Consider the following 14,987-nt stretch of genomic DNA (forward strand, 5'->3'; position numbering starts at 1 on the left):
AAGATAGGGGTGAAAATGCACTAAGGTTATTTAAAAAACAAACAAACAAAAAAACCAAAACAAAAAAAAACAGAAAAAAAAAGATACTGTCTTGTAACCCCATGTTTCTTGAGAGTTTATGTATTCAACTTTCATGTTAATCTCCCCTCTTTCTTTGGAGTCTTTGTTGATGCGTATGTAACTTGAAGTTGTGGAAGGAACTAAGTTGACAGTTGTGCAGTGACACGCTTTTATTGCCTTCCTCTCAGAAAGTTTAGGAATCACAGGACAAATGTAAGGAGGTTCTTTCTGAATGGAGCAGGCAATCTGCTTTCAAGTTTGTTTTGTTGGGTTTTTTTTTCACCCCCCAATGGCTGGTTCTTATTTGTTTGCATTGTTATTTTTCTGCCTCTAGATTTTTTTTCTGCTACCTCAGATTTTTGGAAAGAGGAAGACAAATGGAACTACACGATTCTTTGAACACCTAGAGATCATTCCAGTGTTTTAGGTAATTATTGTATTTACTCAATTATAACAGTAAGTTATGCTACAAGGAACATGATTTTAGCCCACAAAGGTGCTGGGTCTTCCTTACACCTGAAATTTAATCTTTTTTGTGTTATGCATCTTGTGAGGGCTTCCTTCTGGTAAGCATACACAAGCAGGAATTGACTTTGCTTTTGTGGACTCCATATCCTAGTGTTTGGAACGTTTTTATGTGATTTCATCACTTCTGCTCTATAACAAAGCGTGTTTTATAGAAGACTGCCAGTATTACTATAAACTTCAATTTTAATCTTTTCAAAATGCATGAGAAACCTCTAACTTTGAATCTTTTAATCATTATAGGAAAACCAGGAAAAGTTTGATACTGAATCTTTAAGAGAAAATACTGCTTTAGAGAAATGCTTATGAACAGAGGCCCACCAACTGCACAGTCAAATCTCATTACTCCAGTAATACTGACTGGCTTTCACTTTCTTTCATTTTTTTAGCAGTAAGGTAGTAAGACTGTTTTCAGCTAAAGTAATTTTCAAAGGGAACAGCTTTGACATTTACACAAAGCAAAGGGATAAAAGAATGTTGAAAACATGAATACGTGCAAGAATCTAGCTTTATGTGAACTCTCTGTAAAGTAAAATACTGCTGAAAAAATAGTGGTGAGGGTGAGAAAAGCAGTCCAATTAGTTGAGGAATACTAGGTTTTGCCAAAATGAAAAAATCTGCTTTCTTGACTGCGAGATCTCTCTGTTTTGGGAATGTTGATAAAGAAACATACTCCTTTATTGTCTAGAATTTATTCATGTCATGATCAAATACAGAAGAGAGATGGTCTTTCTCACTGTTCATGTCATCATCTGTCACATCACTGGCAATTTACTGTATACATAACATTTTTAACAGTAGATGCTTTAATTTGTTCTGTTGTGTATTTTTCTACCTCTGGTTCTTGATAAACTTTTTGGCTTATTATATTGTACTATTAATTTTATTTTGGGGGGCTGTAACCTTTGACTAGCTTTCCAGGAGCAAGAAGTTTAGAGGAATGTTGCAGTCCTACGTGCTGGAATAACAGGAAGTCTGTTTCAAATAAATTTAGCCCAGAGTGATAGCTGAGCACCCCCTGCAGTGTCCTTCATGGTTTCATCTGCTGAGACAGTTCTAGCCTAGAAGTACGCAACTCTTGAGAAAATTTTCTTTAAGGGTGATGACACAGTACTTGAGAATTCTGGGTGTAGTTATTACAAGGTCTTGCTTTTCTTTGGGCATTTTCTCTGTGTGGCCATCATATTCATGAGTTGAGAGTCGTGAGTTTGGGAAGTTTAGAGTTTGAGTCTGTTGCCATCCTCTCATTTCTTTAATGCTCCTTATTAAACTGTTGGGAGACATTTCAGTATTCTTATTTTCTTTTCTACAGATTAATTATAAATGTCTTTCATATTTCAAATATTTACTTCTCGCCCCATTGGTGCACTAAAAAAAGCTAATGTGTTTTTAGTTAGTATAGTGAGTATTTGGGCTAAATGAAATTCATCCTTAGCTTCTTATACTTAGAAACATGTATCAAAATAGCACTTTAGTATTCCTATTTCTCTGGTCCCAAAGAAGAAGATGCTTGTAAGACACCTAAGGAGCTTGTTTCAAGTTTATGGTTGCCAAAGTGGTACAGGCTTTGGCAAGTAATTGGCTGTCAAACCACTGGCACTGGCTAGGTAATAATCAGTACCAACAGCAGGGGAGTATTTGGTGTTATATTAGTCTACTGTGTGTTTTCCTTCAATGCAGGCTTATATAACACGAAAACAAGAACCCGTTTCTCACTCTGCGTTGCTCTTGTCAATACCAAATATTTTATACTGCATGGCATAGAATGATGCTTTTGGTACCTGATGCTGCAAACTTAGTGCCCAGATGGAGGTTGGGAGGCACTTGCTTAAGCTTGATGTCTTCCTCTGTGTTTACTCAGGTCTGATAAATTAAAAGCATAGGGTTATAAAGAACATGAGAATGAAACTCAAAACAAGTGTCAGTCGGTCTTCCTTTAGGTGTGTTGAGATTCAGCTCTGTCTACAAAGATACTGACACTGTTTTATTTATCCTCTCCCTTGTCTGTTTAGAAGCCTTTCCCAGACAACCTGTTAGCCCAACAGCAATAATAATCGGAAAATGATTGTCATTGAGTCACGTACGTATGGCATCAAGCAATTGGGGAAACCAGTCCTTCTTGACTGCCATATTTTCTGGGAAATGATAGGCCTTATTTAGTTTCTGGTCATAAAGGACTGATCTCCAGTCAGGCTTTTTTCCCTTTTTCTATTTCTTTCCTCCTCGGTCAATCTATGTCCTTGTCAGTATCTTCCACCACAGATGACATCAACACTTTTCTGAGCTTTAAAAATTATTAGAACTGCTAAGGTTCCCCAGAAGTTACTTTGAGAACAGACTTTTTCTTTTCACTATTTTGCAGTAGTTCAAAATGTGGTAGCTCCACTTAGTAAAATATCCAGCCTCCTCTGGAATGTCAGAATTTTTAGACTTGGCCTGCACCGTTTTCTCTAGTGGTCAAGGAAGTTAAAAAGAATTTGAAACAAATGTCAAAATGTACTCCAAAGACAAGGAACTGAAAAGGTGGATAACTATGGGAGAAATCCTTATTCCCGTCTTACTGCAAAGTAGAATGACTAATTATCAAGCAGAGCTACTGATTAATAATTATGTCTTATGGACTATGCTGGCATTTTTTCAGAGGACGAATTTCTGTAAAGTTGAGAGGGATATTGATTTCGATCTGTTCAGAGGAATACTTTGCCAATTAATTACCTCTTCTGGCAATTCTAAGTGCAACTACTGTTAAAAATCCTGATGTCTTCCATAAAAACAGGATATACTTTGAAGAAGAATTTTTGATTAGTAACTTGCGTTATTCCAAGGGCATCCATCAGATTTTCGGAATTAATGGACAACTGTTTATTAAATTGTACAAGATGCTTTTGTAAAACAGTGACATTTAAGGTAGAGCACTGGCTTAATTTCTTCGGAAATGTGTCTGGATGGAGTTGTCCCACTGCCTTAGCTGATACTTTTGTCAAAATAGTCAATATATGTTGTATTGACTCTGTTGAAAATAATTTAACTTAATTTAAAAATTAGTAAGAATTTAACCAACTTGCTTAAAATTTGCAATGCTTTCCAATTTAAGAAATTGCCATTTAAATCAACATTCTACTTTTATTTTGTGAAAACTCCTGTGGCCCTGTATTACACATTCGGTAGTGGTGGTGGTTCTTGAAAGAGTATATCAATTGTTCTAGGCATCTTTTTAGATATAGAATATAAGTGCTTTCCTACTTCAGGCATAAATACCTTTTAATTTTGAGAAATGTCACCACTTAGTTTCAAAAAGCCACAGCTTGCCCAAGTGTTTTGCATAATTACAGCTTTTTAAGCCTTTGAAAAACATCTTGAAAATGTAAGGTGTTTCTCATGCCTACACTTACTGGATTTTATATGGGAGAGAGGAGGAGCAAAATGTGTCTTACCTAAAAAGAATGAAAGCCTAAGTAACTAACAAGAGTGCTGTGCACAACTTCATGTTTTCAGACCTGTTTCTGGTAGTCTTTCCTTAATTATTTCCTTTGGGTTGCAGTTGAAGACTTTTCAGCTATATAGGCTTTCTGTCTCCAACAATAAAGCAATTCTCACCTTGGCAAAGTGTTACACCAGTAGCATTGGAAAGGACAACATTAAATGAAAAATTAATTCATTTTGTGAAACACTGGGTATTATAAGGCCAGAACTGTGATTGTTTCTTTCATCACTCTTTGTTTTGTGATTGTAGTATTCTGTGCTTGGTTAAAAAGAAATCCCTCCCCTCCAATCTCAGTTACTTAAACCCATAAGAAGAGAGGCTCTGCAGGAAACACTTTCTTTACTAACTGGTGTCTCAGGTACAACTTTCTTTTGAAATGCCATATTAATAGCAATTACCAAAAAAAAAAAGAGAAAAAAAAGACAGTCTTTTGAAAAGCTAAACACAAAACATAAAAATAGTCCAACTTTGCAGTTGTAAGTTTTCAGTTGAGTGAAATGTTTCTATTTTTGAACTATTTCTGCTGTATCTGCTTCCTGCTAGGTTCCCTGAAGTTCTTTCTCTTTACCTTTTTCAATCAGTTTAATTAATAGGCAATATATTTTAAAAGCCTTACTTAGATGGAGCAGAATGTATTTCCTATTTTTTCTTCCATGTTCCACACAGTTTTTTCAGACAAAGTGAGAGTATGTGTTAGTATGATCTGCTTATGCTTTTGTAACCCTTTCATGCACAGTGTTGCTTATTGGTGGCCATATTCTCAACTGCAGGAACTGTTTACACATAACATTTTTTAATACTGACTTTGAATGGGAAGATCTTGCAGCCTATTGAGCTATAAGCAGTTTCACTTTCTAAGCACTCCTTTATTTTTTTTCTGGCACTTTTGCATCAATTTTCTGTATATGTTGTTCATAAAAGGGAAGGAGCAATGAAGGAAGAAAAAGACAGAAAAGAAAAACTTGTGGTCAGGTCTTTATGCCATCCTGCTCTCAAAAATTTCTTTCGAAGTATGTTAAGCTATCATGCAATCATAGCTATTCAGAACCAAAAAAAGGAGAGAACTACATTATCTCAAATCTCTTTTACGTTACTTTTTAAATGCTGGTGGTTTTTTTTCTTCTGCGTCTTCCATGTCTTCAACCTCCCCTCCTTTCTCCAATATGTTATTAAGCTGTAAGAGGAAATACTGATAACATCTTGATATGGGCTATATATGCATGATAATGATATTATCTGTCTAGTACAGATTTGAGTTGATTTGTGTGGAAATAGTATCATTCATTATAAAAAAAAAAAGTGCAAACCATTCTTATGCTTCCAGAACTTGTCGAAGTAAAGCTAAAGTATACCCATAGAACAGATGCAATATTCACAGTACCTGACTATGTAGTATGGTACATATTCATAGTGTACAATAAGACAAGAATCAAGTCCAGAGAGGTTTACTAACCTGAACTGTAAGGAATACAAATAGTAATATGGCTGAATTACACACTACTTGCAAACATTTAATTCATTTGGTATGTGGTGAGGAGACAGAAGAAGCTCACAGGAAGGTGAGGTTTTTGCCAGTGGTTTTGGTGATTGGATTGTTGGCAAGCAAGTTCTTTTTTTTTGCACAAATAAGCTATTAGGATGACAGTTGTCTTCCAGATAAGTAAAGCATTCTACATTGATTATTCATTATATCCATATGCTTTTTTCTGGTAGATATTCTAAAATATATTCTAATATTCTAAAAAGAAGTATTTTTGAATATTAAATAATTACTTGGTCCTTGCCAAAGATGAAATCAAAAGTTTAAATCTTGCTCTTCTGAATGCAGTAAGAGAAATGGTATTTTGGATGTAAATGTAATCACAAGCTTGTGCATTCACTATAATTAAAGCATTAAGAAAGTAGAGCATTTAATTATGTTATCATAACTTGATAAGGCTTGGCAAGATCTCACCAAGAACCATAGCATTTTAAACTTGGAAATATTTGCCAAGGAAATAAAAGTAATTAACTAAAATTAATCTATGAGTTTATAAACATGTGGGCAGATCAAGTGATAAGTAATAGAACTTCACTCTTTTGTACCTCCTGTCACTTCTTAATAGATACTTTTTTCATTAACAAATAAAAATTTAATTGCACCTTTGCATAAGAAATTGACTGATGTTTTGACCAAAGAACAATTATACTTAAAACAGATTAAGTGATAGTTTCAGTAAATATTCAGACATTATTGTTTGAAAACTTAAAAGCCCAATGAATGAGAAATATATTTTATAAATACTGAAAGCTAAATTAGGAATTCTTAGAACTTTGAGCTAATGGGGAGGATAGATGGGCAAATGATTGCAGACCATCTAAATCTGATGAGATCCACATGCAGTAACACGACATGTTAGTTTTGTATTTCCCGTAAGATTTAGCCAGAGTTGGTAGGAGAGAAAGAAAAAAAACACGTAGTAAGCAAATAATGAAAGTTTTTTCTTAATTACACAGCCGCCTTCTGGCAGTTTAGCCATCTGGGTTCAAGAGTTTTCTTGGTTTTGAGCATGCTACTTCGGTAGTGGACCTGAGGCCCCTGGGAGTGCCAACAGTTTGGATTAGTATCCTGTGTTCCTCCTGGCAGTTTATTTATTTTGCTGTTGTCTACTTCTCACTCTCTCTGCAGAACAGGAAACGTTTTAGGATTCCTGTAAAAACAGGGGTGAGGCAGCTAAGATGGGGATCAGTATGCCTCTTAGGACAGCTGAGCGGTTAACTCTGCAACTACTTTAATGATTTAAAGGATTAATAGGTGGTCTAGATTTCTACCACTGTTGCCTTCTTTCTCAAGGTCATTTCAGTTTTACACAATTGTGGAAGGAACTCATAGTTGTATTTGAACAGTCAGTAGGATATTGTGATGATTTCTGTTCTACTTTGTTTCCAAATCCTGAGCTTAGGTGATAAACAGCCACGCAAGCTAAGGCAGTTGTGCATACTCAGAAGCAAAAGATAGGCAACCTGTGAGTCTGTAAGTTCCCCAGACGAGTTGGCTTTATGTCTTTTGGTTTATCAGTTCCTCCCTAATAACATTCTGTCTACTGGCCAATTTCACTCCAACTCTGACAGAATGGAGCCCTTATTGTGTTTAAATTCCTGAAAGGTTTTGAAAATATGGGTAGGTAGGGAAGGCCAAATAAGTAATACTACTTGACGGGCCAGCTGAGGAGCCTGTCTGCTTCTGGGTCTGAATATGACGAAGGCTTTGCTTGTCCTGCCTGTCCTAGTACTTAGTAGGGAGGGATATTGCATGCATGTGGGGGAGGGAGACTATGTGAGATGAAGCATGCAGAACTGGAGTTACTGTTAGAAGAGCTTGTAAAATAAATCATGGTAGGGAACCTGAGATTGCTTCTGCATGACACTGCAGACACAGAATGGAGAACCTAAGAAACCAGTTTTCTGATTATATTTAGGAATACATGGTAACTTGATACATAGTTTAATCTAAGATTTAATAGTGTCCAAATACAGAATTAAAGGATATTTTTCCTTATGTGCCTCAAATACGTATTATTTTAAGCAACATTGACCCAAGGCAGAGGATTAGTTTTGTTTTAGAGTGGAGGGGATAATTAAATGTACTGTGATTTGTTCTGCATGTTTTTTTCCTAATAATACTTCCTTGAGCCAAATCACTGGTAAAATCAATGGAAACCTTTAATTAACATCTCTAATTTAATCATGTTGCTTTTGCAACTTTGTGAAGCTTATTGTAACATGAAAAACCTATCAAGATATTATGCTTGTAATTAAAGCAAGTAATACAAGGCATTTTATTGTGTATTTATAAACAAATATATGTATGATCCAATTTAAACATCTCTGGGACTATTTGATTATGAATACTGCTGTCTGGTATTGATCTCTCATTTCAGTGCTTGATTTCAGATTTATGGTTACTGCTGTAAATGTCACTTGTTATGGAGAAATAAGATGAAAGAGTTGGGTTTTCTACTCTATAAGATAATACTTTCCAGTAATGTATATTTGTCAACTACTAGTGTGTCTAATTATAAACAGGATTTTTAGTAGTGATGGGTGATGATTCATCTCACAAGTCCGTAATCAGAATATGAACACTTAAATGCTCTTTTAAAAATCTTTACTATAATACACGCATTCTGTAAGAATTGTGGTAATTTCTCTGTGTGGCATTTCTTGTGTAGTCATTGCTTCATCTGTGTTCGATGAACTGTATAAGGAGCAATCAGCACTGGCAAGCTGAATTGGAAAAATACTCTTCTGTACCCTACTGTTGTATTAAAGTAAATGATATATATTTAGAGCTGGCATAGAAAATCTTAATACCATAGTGGAGAGGTAAGAATGTGTGCACATACGGTATCCTTTTGATAATGTTCTAACAAAATGCTTCTAAAGTATTTCTTTAAAAAGTAAGGCACTTATTTTGTTTATATCTACAAAAGCTGAAAGAAATATTTCATTTAGCGGGGGGATGAGAATAACCTGTTACGGAGCAACGTTTCCATTCAGTAATGTGGAACTGATGCATTGAATTCCTCATCTCCTGTGCATCTAGTTACCATGCTTGGCAGTCATCTTGCGTACTTGTAAAGATCATAACCACAACCTGGCAGTAGATCAAAATGTTTTCTTTTTTATCTGTCTAACCTTGAGCTTACCAAAATGGTTTATTTCTATCCAGCTGCTGGCATAAAGACACTTAATCGATTTGAGTGCACAAATAGAATTAGGATGCTGATTTGATAGGTTATGTTGCTTTCATATTACTTGTATGATAAATGCAGATTGTTATTAGTTGAAAGAATTCTTTACTTGTCACCCCAGCCATTCCTGTAAAGTCCGTTTAAGGAAGGGACATAAGTCTATGGAATAAGTAGCTGATGGTCAACTAGATACTTGATTTCTCTTCTGCCACCTTGCAAGCAGATTAGCATTTCACAGAATCACAGAATGGTTGAGATTGGAAGGGAGCTCTGGAGGTCATCTCATCCAACCCATCCTTGCTGAGGCAGGGTCACCAAAAGCAGGTTGCCCAGGACCATGTCCAGGCAGCTTTTTAATATGTCGAAGGGTACAGACTCCACAGCCTTCCTGGGCAACCTGTACTCAGTCATCCTCATGGTGAAAAAGTGTTTCCTTCTGTTTAGGTGAAACCTCTTGTTTTTTAGTTGTTGTCTGTTCCTCTGGACACCCCTGAAAAGAGCCTGACTCCCATCTTCTTTGCTCTTTCACTTCAGATACTTGTACACATTGATGAGACCTCCCCCCCCGAGTCTTCTCTAGGCTAAACAGTCCCAGCTCGCTCCAACTTTCCTCATATGAGAGAAGCTACAGGCATCTCCATCATCTCTGCTGGACTCTCTTCAGTATGTCCCTCTCTCTCTTGTACTGAGGAGCCCAGAACTGGACACAGTACTCCAGGTGTGGCCTCACCAGTGGTGCATAGAGGGGAACGATCATCTGCCTCGACTTGCTGGCAACACTCCTCCTAATGCAGCCCAGGATACCATTAGACGCCTTTGCTGCAAGGGCAGATTGGTGGCTTATGTTCAACTTGGCGACCCCCAGGTCCTTTTCTGCAAAGCTGCTTTCCAGCTGGGTGGCCCCCAGCATGTACTGGTGCATGGGGTTGTTCCTCCCCGGGTGCAGGATTTTGCACTTCCCTTGTTTGAACTTCATGAAGTTCTGAAGGCTAATCTTGCTAGTAAAGACAAAGTCAGAGGGCATTCAGTACCTCAGCCTTTTCCATTCAGCAGCAGGCCTACATTTCCCCTAGTCTTCCTTTTGCCACCTGTGTACCTATACAAATCCTTCATGTTGCCTTTGAAATCCCTTGGGAGATTCAACTCCAGGTGGGCATACAGTGGTAGAATTCTTTATATTGCAAAGATTTTTATGAGAAGTTGTTTGACATCTGTGATGTTACGCACAACTGCGTTCCTAAAATGTCGTTAAGTGCGTGTTTTGTGTAGATGTAACATTAATTCTTAAAAATAAATAAAAGTTCTGTTTCTCATATTAATGAGACATTAATATGGTTCTCATAAACGTTAATTTGATACTTATAAACGTTGATATGATTCTTATAAGCATTCTGCCTTTTAGTGTGATGATAGTTGGTTTTATAGTTCGATCATTTGTGTTGCCTTTCTGTGAACCCTGTGTTCTGCAACACTATTTTTGAGTTGCAGTGATCAATTGCACACAAGAAATTCCAGATGAGGTCACAGCATTTGTTTTATAAATATGTAATAAAATGATATCCTCTTATATTGTCTCTTATGCAGCTGAAAGTCTCAACTGGGGGGGGTGTTAACTGAAGCAGCTAATTAAACAGAGGTCCTCATTGAGAGAGAAATAATGAGTCTCTTGAGGTGTCTTTTGGTGTTAAATCATTCCTTTAGAATGCTCAAGTGTCTATCTTGAAATACTTCAGTACCTGTGGCATTGCACAGCTTGACATTTAAATACACTGTAAACTTTTCACCCAGGGACCTCCATGTATTTCTCTGGGAAGTTTGTGCAGTCTGGCATGGAGCACTATCTTGTATTACCTAATAACTTGCAAATCTGCTTCTTCACTGTTCTTTTACTGTGTTGTAATGTGGCAGTTTTCTGTATGTGGCCTAATGTAGAAGTGTGAGTACCTGTAATTTTTTACCAAACAAGAACCCACTCTGCTGTTGACAGTGTTGGTAATGTTGTTCCTTACCCATTTTTTGTGCGTTTTTGAGGAAACTTGAATGCCTCATGGTCAAATCAAGCTGCTGCTGTCTTGGAAAAATGTAAAAATACCTTCTTCAGTTTGTCTGCAAATTTGCCTACAAAGGTGACCTTGGCCATGTTTATATTATCTTGATAAAAGGAAACTATCTCCATGTTATTTTGTTTGGATTTGCCACAATCCTTCAATCTGTGGTATATGGTCTTTTGTAGCTTTATTAGGCAATACTTTCCTAAATGGGTTCTAAAGAATGGCTTTACTTTTGACAGGACTTCTTTAAATATCTGCAGAACGGTGTTTTTGTTATCACTCTTCCTTAACAGTGATCAATTCTAGAGGACATGATTTGTGCTGGAGTATTACTGCCTCCAGATTGATGATTTTACCTTGTTTTCATTAGAATCGGCAGTACCAGTATTCCTGGAGTGTGTGAACTAGGAACCTTTTGCTTGTCTTAATCTTTGTGTGGCTACTTGAGCCTTCAGTACAGAAAGCTGCTTTTGTGATTCAGGGGATTGGCCTTTCACACTGTTGTCCATTTTGTATTATAAATGAGTTTTAACTGAAAAACCACAGCTGACCTGATGGATTCGGTGTGCAAACTTTTTGAGGGCGAATAAGCTTCAGGGGACTTATTGCACTGTTTACTTGGGAATAGCTCTGCATTACAGTTTTACTTGTAGGTGATGCAGTTCCTGATAATGCTTGGATATTACTTGGATAGACAGAAATCAACATTAATGTTAAAGAAATGTAAATGTCTTGGATCACAGCTATTGTTTGGTGTGAACCAGTATGATGCTTTAGCTAAAAAAATCTAGGATCTGACAGTGTAGTCTTCAATTACATATAGAAATCTTTCTCCTCTTCCCCCTTCCCCCACCCCCATCTGAATAAAATAAACAGCAAACCAGGCTGTTGCTCTGTACAGGTAGTCTTCAATTACATATAGAAATCTTTCTCCTCTTCCCCCTTCCCCCACCCCCATCTGAATAAAATAAACAGCAAACCAGGCTGTTGCTCTGTACAGGTCTTTCTATGCTACTGTTAAACTGAATGTTCTAAAGTCAGTGTTTCTAAACATATGTCTTGCACCTCTCAAGGGAAATGTGCAATGCAAAGTGGCAGAAAGTTGCCATGTAGTGCCAGTAATTTGGCTGCAGCTCATTTCTGCCAGTCAGAACAATGAATTTAAGTACATACAGTCAGTAACTGTAGGGTTTTTTCCTTTTTTTTTTTTTTTTTTTTTTTCCCTGGGTGAACTATGCTGCTGCTGCTTTAAGGGACTTTTTACAAAACCATAAACCAGAAGTGTTCATACTTACAAAAAACTTTGGGATAGGAAGTGATTATTGTTTTATAGAATCACAGAGCATGAACATACCTATCTTCCTGAAGTCTCTGTTGAGCTATTTCTGTAATTTTGGGGCTGGAACACAGGAATAGGGAAGAAAAAAGAAAGTAAATATTTAACATTTCTTTTAACATAAGCATAGTTACAAGCAGAATTGCAGTTTAGGGTTCGCCTATAGCAGTTTTCTTTGAAGTTATTTTAATGCATCAAATTAATATGTTAAAGTTTAAAAATCCCCTTTTAAAAGTGTTAACATTTTGAATGCTTTTTAAGACTGTAAGTATGCATTTGATTAATTGATGAACATCTTATGGTCAGTGAACCTTTCTGATGCTTTAGAATACGTATCTAGGATTGCTTAACATTGGCAGTAAAATACTACTTTATCACATCTTAATGAGTCTAGTTATGTCTAAAATATCTTTTTATATTTAATGCTTTTGTTAAGCAGTATTTTTTTCAAGAGAGAAACAACTCTTGCAGTCAGAACAAAGATTTTATCTAATTATTTTGACATTTTCATTCTTAATTGGCACTTAGAAGGATCATTAATATCTTCTAAGGACTAGCTGAGCCTTTATGCCCCTAGATCTTCAATTTTAAACTGGATAATTTTAAATCCATTTGACAGACTAAATACCTTGAAAATATTATATGTAAGTTGCCCTGAAGTTGAGTGGTGATAGTTTTGTGAAGCCAAAACATAGCAGTGACAGGAAAAGTGTTACCATGAAAAGTGGTGTTGTGATTCAAATCTTAAAAGTGCTTCAAAAAAGTATTCCATAAACATATTTGTTTATTTGAAAATTTAACTGACTTCCTAGTGAAAAAGGAAAAGTCATAATGAATAAAAGTGCGTAGACCTAATTATTTAAATAATAATTTTTCCATATTTCCCAGTGATGTACTTAATATTTAGAGTGTACCTTCCCTCAAAATATACAGTAGAAGTATCTTGGGAGTAAAAATGTTTTCTAAATTTTAAGTAGTTATGCTGGATTGCAATCTTCCTTTAACACTTGTATGAATAAACATATTACATATAATATCAAAGAATGTCAGTGTAGTAAAGTTTTTGGCTAGTAAAAAAAAGATTTTTATATCTCTGTGGAGATAAACTTCTGAAGATGTTGAAAAGAGCAATTTATAAAGTTGTCATGCTGTGTTCTTGGTGTTAACTATTTGCACAATTGCAGATTTAACATACGGTATGCATTTAAATGTTTTCCTTTTGTTCACAAGGCAGAATCTGGGAAAGTGTCCCCCACTGCTAACTGCAGGAATTTATTACTGTGTGGAGCTGCTCATGTGAGAGAAGTTGATGTGCTTAAATGCTCAGGTGCTCCACTATTAGGAATATCAGTCTGATCAGTCAAAATCGGAGTTCTCAAAATTGTCTTCACAGTAAGCTTACACAACCTCCTTAATGTGAACAGAATTATGTTCCCATAGAGGACAGTATACTTGTGTTTGAAATGTTAATGATTCACCACAAAATAGAAAATGGTTATTCAGCTGTAACAGTGACAAAGGTCAGAAAAGGGTATAAGCACTCTTCTTTTTTCATTAAATGAAAACTTTTGCCTTAGTAATTGAAAAAATATTTCAGAATCTTTGCAAAATCTGTTTATACTGTGTTTGACTAGGGTGGTACCTTTCAGCTTACCTTTTTAGGAGGTTTCTCAGAAATGTGTTAGTGTGTTAGAAAGGCGTATGATGGGAGGCCATAGACTGGAGGTGGACATTTGAATTTGTGAGCACCAACCACCAGACGAGATGTCAAAGATGAGATTTGGGTGGTCGTAGTAAGTAGAAGTCCTAACAGCTCATCATTTGAGATCTCCTCAAAAATCTGGTAAGTCTCAACAGGGGACCTGATAAAAGCTATCACATTATTCATAGTAATAATGGTTGTCCAGAACAAGAAGAGGCCCTCAATTATTTCGGAGCAATATTGTCAATTTAAACTGAAGAATTAAGTGGCACTTGTTTCGTCTTGTCATTTGTAACACAAACTTCTATCTAATTCATATGAAACAGAGAACTATTTTAGATATTTAGAACTGTAATTTGGGAGAGTGTATAGAGGAGCAAGAGTTTCTATAATCTGGAAAAATGAAAGAAAACAGAAAACAGTTTTGTGGTTTGGTGTCTTAAAACTATACCACATTTTGTTTTCTAATTTCTGTTTGAGCCCACAGCTTCACAGCCAAAGAAGAGCAGCAATTAGGCTTTTTTCCCAGTAAGTCATGAGAAAGTGCTGAAAAAGCACTAGAATCAGCAAATCTGCCATTGTCTTAGACTTGTACTGGGACAGTTTGAATTTTAAACGAGTCTGCTATACAAGAAAGAGAATCCAGGTCAGTCCTTATGTATAGTGGATTTACCATACCAGCAGAAATAAAGGTATTTAAAGCTTACTTTTCAAAGTTAAATGGGTAATTAAAATACTACTGCTGTGATGAATGTTAACAAATACACCAATTGCTTGTCCTGCTTCTCCACATCTGCTTTGATGAACACCTGACACCAACACAAAATGTAAGGAGAGGATAAATAAAAAGATGTGTTTTGTTATTACTTCTTAAGCTGTACTGTAGTTTCACCCAACTTGCAGTTACACAAATGATGGTGTTTGAACGCTGCAGTTAAGCTTTTAATGATTAGCTCTATGTGTACAAGATGAGTAGGATCTACGTGTCATATCATTTTGGTTAAATATCCGTACAATTTTTATGCTGACATATTAAATAATTATCCTTCTTAAATATTATCCTGTTTGTGTTTAAATGAAATCCCCAGCAAAGATG

At 36.1% G+C, this 14,987-nt stretch overlaps 1 protein-coding gene across 1 annotated transcript in view; it reads left to right on the forward strand.

Moving 5' to 3' along the window:
* Positions 1-415: 415 nt before the first annotated feature.
* Positions 416-14,987, forward strand: part of KLHL5 (kelch-like family member 5) — a 60,274-nt gene continuing 45,702 nt past the window's right edge. Inside the window, exon 1 of the transcript XR_774805.1 lies at positions 416-487. The gene's annotated coding sequence lies outside the window, so the exon portion shown is untranslated. The remainder of the gene's footprint in view (positions 488-14,987) is intronic.

This window comes from Haliaeetus leucocephalus, unplaced genomic scaffold (assembly GCF_000737465.1).
Source record: "Haliaeetus leucocephalus isolate CR32 unplaced genomic scaffold, Haliaeetus_leucocephalus-4.0 Scaffold439, whole genome shotgun sequence".
Taxonomy (NCBI): Eukaryota; Metazoa; Chordata; class Aves; order Accipitriformes; family Accipitridae; genus Haliaeetus; species Haliaeetus leucocephalus.